Source organism: Oxyura jamaicensis, unplaced genomic scaffold, assembly GCF_011077185.1.
Source record: "Oxyura jamaicensis isolate SHBP4307 breed ruddy duck unplaced genomic scaffold, BPBGC_Ojam_1.0 oxyUn_random_OJ70408, whole genome shotgun sequence".
In the NCBI taxonomy this organism is placed as follows: domain Eukaryota; kingdom Metazoa; phylum Chordata; class Aves; order Anseriformes; family Anatidae; genus Oxyura; species Oxyura jamaicensis.
In genome coordinates this window covers 18,666-23,827 of record NW_023309966.1, presented here as the reverse complement: position 1 = coordinate 23,827, position 5,162 = coordinate 18,666, and the positions used below count along the sequence as shown (strand labels likewise).

General features: G+C 47.8%; 1 long non-coding RNA gene across 1 annotated transcript in view; it reads right to left on the bottom strand.

Annotated features, from left to right (window-relative positions):
* Positions 1 to 4,210, bottom strand: part of LOC118159443 — a 19,817-nt gene extending 15,607 nt beyond the window's left edge. Inside the window, exon 1 of the long non-coding RNA XR_004747122.1 lies at positions 4,201 to 4,210. This is a non-coding gene — a long non-coding RNA (uncharacterized LOC118159443). The remainder of the gene's footprint in view (positions 1 to 4,200) is intronic.
* Between the last annotated feature and the right edge of the window lie 952 nt (positions 4,211 to 5,162).

The window sequence follows — 5,162 nt, the reverse complement described above, 5'->3', positions numbered from 1 at the left end:
TCAATCTTGAGTATGTTATTCACTGGTGAAGAATGTTTAGGAGGGGAATGATTTGGCAGGCAGCTATACAAGAATGGGAAAGAACTATCATACCCCCTGGACCGAGAGTAATTCCAATAGAGCAGAAATATCTGCTTATATATATCTGCAACAATGACAGCCCACACTATAGAAATCATATGAGAAACTCGGAGTCAGAATTAGAAAGTACTCGGGGATGAATCCTGAGGACCCAGTAGCCCAAGGGCTCTTTAAAGTTCATTTTGTGATTAAAGCCTGGCCAGATATGCAGAAAAAGCTCCAGAAGGTGGGAGGATGGAGTGAACAGTGTGGGTAGTATGAAGGTGTATGCCAGGAGGGGAGATGAGAAGGAAAAGCAGAGAGTGAAACAAACGGTATTCACAGCGTACTGGGTAGTGAGGCAGAAGGTTGGAGATAGATGGCCCAAGATGGAAATTAGAGGAAGAGAGATGAAGGAATGGCAGGCAAGGAAAGTGTTGCAGCTTAAATCCTAGCAGGGACAGGCTTTGAGAAGATGTTTTAAGTATGGCCAGGCCAGCCACTTCAAATAGGAGTATCTGGAGTGGAAGAAGGAGGAGAGATTGCTGTTATAAATTCAGAATAGGGGAGTCAGAGCTTCTCAGAAAACTAGTTCCCTGATAAATGAAAAAGTGTACCTCAATGGGGATTGCTCTACAATTATCGTTGCAGACAAAACAGACTTAGAATAGGAAGATTAATAAAATTTATTACCTATTGCTGGCAGGCTGGAGCAGAGAGAAGCAGAGAAAGAAGCTGGGGGCACCTTCCCCCATCCACTCTCTTCTACCTCTTCCCTGTCCTGAGTGGCGTGGGGGGGCGGGCGGGAGTGGGGGCTGCTGTCAGTCCGTGGTGCTTCATTTCCCCCGCTCCTTCACAGAAACTCTTCCCCCTGCTCTGGTGTGGGGTCCCTCTCGTGGGGTGCTGACATTCCTGGGCTGCTCCTGAAAGGGCTTTGGCTCCGGCACCTGGAGCACCTCTGCACTGCACTCCCCCTCCCCTGCACTGACCTTGGTGTCTGCAGGGAGGTTTTATTTGAGATTTTTGTCACATCCCCTATTGCCTGTCACTTGATTCCTCTCGTTTCCTCATTGGCTGAGTACTATAGGTTCACAACCTACCTGACACTTGTTACTATGCCCTGTATGTACAGTTTTATTTGACCAACCTTTAATATCTCCTTTTTTTTTTTTTTTTTGAACTGGAGGGTCCCATGATTTGTAGCTTCTTGTTCCTGCTGATTCCACGACTGCTTGTCTTACTTTGGGAAGGTGGAACCTTCCACTGTCCCCTTATCTGCTTAACATACCCCCCATTGTTATGCCTGCAAAATCACTTTTCAATACGCACGTTTAGTGGAATTTTCCACTGCAAAAACACAACTTGAATTCTTACAGGCTCCCTGGCCTGCAGTTACCTGGGTCTCCCTTCTTGCCCTCCTTGAAGACAGAAGAGACGTCTGCTTTCCTCCAGTCTTTGTGCAATACTCCAAATTGCCATGATTGATCCAGGATTAGCAAGAGCAGCCTAGAAGTGACATCTGCCAGCTCTCTCAGCATTTGTGGGTGCATCCCATTAGGGCACATGGACTTACAAATGTCCAGTTTGCTTACATATTCCCTGACCTGATAATCTTGAGTGTAGTGATAGAACAAGGAATAACAGCTTAAAACTAAAAGAGAGTAGATTTGGATTAGATATAAGGAAGAAATTTTCCTGTGAGGGTGGTGAGGCACTAGAACAGGTTGCCCAGAGAAGTTTTGGATGTGCTGTCTCTGGAAGAGTTCAAGGCCAGGTTGGATGGGGTTTTGAGCAACCTGGTCTAGTGGAAAGTGTCCCTGCCTGAGGCACGGGGGGTTCGAACTAGATGGTATTTGAGGTCCCTTCCAATCTAAATCATTCTGTGATTCTATGATCTTGCCATTTTACTCCCAAGAAGTGGATTTCCTGTGCAGGTCCCTTGACCTTACTTTATTTATTGACAAAACCAGCCTTCAGAAGAATGAGGATTATTTTCTTCCTTTTCTCAAAAACTTCTGCTGCTGACTTGCCCCACACAATGATGTAATCAGTGCATTGCAGGTGTTCAGGAGCTTCCCCCTGTTCCAAGGCAGTCTGGATGAGTCCATGGCAAATGGTAGGGCTGTGTTTCCACCCCTGGGGCAGTTGATTCTGGGTGTATTGGACACCCCTCCAACTGTGAGCAAACTGTGGCTTGTACACTGCTGTCAAAAGGATTGAGAAAAATGCACTAGCAATATCTATTGTGGCATACCACTTGGCTGCCTTTGGGAGCATCTAAGACTTGTGAGCATCTAAGTGGAGTAGCAGGTAGCTTAACATTTCCTTGTGGATTATGAGGGCTTCATTCTGCTGCCTGTCTCTGTCTACCAGCTCAGCGGTAGTAGTCCTTCTTTGTAGTCCTCCTGAGTGGCCTGCCCCTCCTTCCAAAGGTCATAAAGGTCTTTTTCTTCCTGAGCTCTACCCACAGCTCTCTGTTCAGCCAGGTCAGTCTTCTTCCACACCAGCTCGTCTTTCAGCATGTGGGGAGGGCCAAATTTTTATTTTGTGCTTTTCTTTTATCTATCCAGCAAATATGGTTTAGGCTTGTTTCTGAGCCACCATAGCAGTTGACATAATCTCAATCCACCAGTCTTCTTCTCATCTTCCTTCTATTTTCATAGAACTATAGAATCACAGAATAGCTCATGTTGGAAGGGACCTTAAAGATCATCTAGTTTCAACTGGCTTGCCATAGGCAGGGACGCCACCCACTAGATCAGGTTGCCCAGGACCTCATCCAACCTGGTCTTCAACACCTCCAGGGATAAGGCATTCACAACCTCTCCGGGTAACCTGTTCCAGTGCCTCACTACCCTCTAAGTGAATAATTTCCTCCTAACCTCTAATCTAAATCTCCCCTCTTTTAGTTTAAAACCATTCCCCCTTGTCCTGTCATTGTCTGAATAAGCAAAAAGTTGCTCTACATCTTTTTTATAAGCCCCCTTTAAGTACTGAAAGGTTGCAATGAGGTCACTCTGGAGACTTCTCCAGGTTGAACAGCCCCAGCTCTCTCAGCCTTTCTACATAGGAGAGGTGCTTCAGCCCCTTGATCATCTCTGTGGTCCCCTCTGGACCCACTCTAAAAGACTGTAGTGGGTTTACGTGGCAAGGTTTTGGTAGCAGGCGGGCCTTAGTGGTGACTTCTGTGAGAAGAATCCAGAAGCTGCCCCATGTTAGATAAGAGCCCTGCTGCTGGCCAGAGCCGAGCCAATAAGCGATGTTATTTGCGCCTCTGTGAGAGCATATTTAAGAAAATAAAAAAGAAGCAAACAAACAAAAAAAAAACTGCTGGGAAACAGCAGCTGGGAGAGAGAGAGGAGGGAGAAACAGCCTTGCAGGCACCAAGGTCAGCGAAGAAAGAGGGGGAGAGGTGCTCCAGGCACCAGAGCAGAAGTTCCCCTGCGACCTGTGGTGAGGACCATGGTGAAGCAGGCTGTCCCCCTGCAGCCCATGGAGTACCACGGTGGAGCAGGGTTCCACGCTACAGCCCGTGGAGGAGACCACGGTGGAGCAGGTGGACCTGCACCGAAGGAGACTGTGGCCTTTGGAAGACCCCTGCCGGAGCAGATTCTGGGGCAGACCTGTAGGCCGTGTAGAGGAGACCACGCAGGAGCAGGTGACCTGGCAGGAGCTGCTGCCTGTGGGGGACCCAGGTTGGAGCAGTTTGCTCCCGAGGGATGGACCCCGTGGTAGAGGCCCATATCTGGAGCAGTTCTTGAAGAGCTGCTGCCTGTGGGAAGCCCACGCTGGATCAGTTCAGCAAGGACTGTATCCCGTGGGAGGGACCCTACAGCACAGGGGACGAGAGTGACTGAGAAGGAACAGCGAGAAGAAGTGCTATAAACTAACCATAACCCCCATTCCCTTGTTCCCCTGCACCGCTCGGGGGGAGGAGGTGGAAGAGGGTGGATGGGGGGGGAAGGTGCTTTTGGTTTCTTTCCTTTGTTTCTCACTTCTCTAGCTCGTTAGTAATAGGCAATAAATCTTACTGCCTCCCTATGCTGAGTCTGTTTTGCCCGTCACGATAATTGTTGAGCGATCTCCTTGTCCTTATCTCAGCCCTTGAACCCTTTGCATCATATTTTCTCAGCTGTCCACCCGAGTAAAACCACCACACAGATCCACATCCTTCTTGTGCTGGGGGTCCCAGACCTGGATGCAGTACTCCAAGTGGGGCCTCACAAGGGCAGAGTAGAGGGGGACAGTCACCTCCCTTGACCTGCTGGCCACTCCTCTTTTGATGCAGACCAGGATGCAGTTCACCTTCTGGACTGCAAGCACACACTGCTGGCTCTCGTCAAGCTTTTCATCCACCAGAACGCCCAAGTCCTTCTCTTCAGGGCTGCTCTCAATGTGTTCTTCTCCCAGTCTGTACTCATGTCTGGGATTGCCCCAACCAGGGTTGCGTTAATGGTTAAATTAATTGGGAGTGATGCCCAATTAGTCATTATAAGTCCAGTCGCGTTCAGGGTACTGAACTATCATGATTACAGATTCACAAATAACATAATACATCCTCAGTCTCTTCACGTTCCATGAACTACCACGGCCACGCTTAAAGAGTTTGTGTTCGATGAGAACTACTATGACTAGATTTAAAGAGTAGTGCAATTTATTGAAGCAACAGGCACACAGGTTCTTTGGATTGCCGGTGACAAATTCGCTGTCTGCAAAGCATATAAAAATACCAAAAGTATGAGTAACTCAGCCTGGCTATAGACAAGTTAAAGGGTATAAAGCGACTCTACAGAGATTTCAAAGCTTCCCAGGGAGGTACTTGGCATAACTAAGTATTCAAATCTTACCCAAAGGTGTCCCAATGCAGGAGAAGAAAGGCTCAGCCCATCGACTGATCCCACACTGATCCTTCACAATGGTATCTTCCCTCACATCCTCTCTCTCTTAAGTCAAATTATATTATTTTCTGTCTTTTAGGTGGAGCTTGAGTGACTCTAGTCATGCATATCTTGGTTACGATTGATGCAAAATGTTCTTGCTTTGCTTTAAAGGTATAGGCTCAGATAAATTCAGAGTGCATGCTCAGTGAGGGGTAGTCGCAC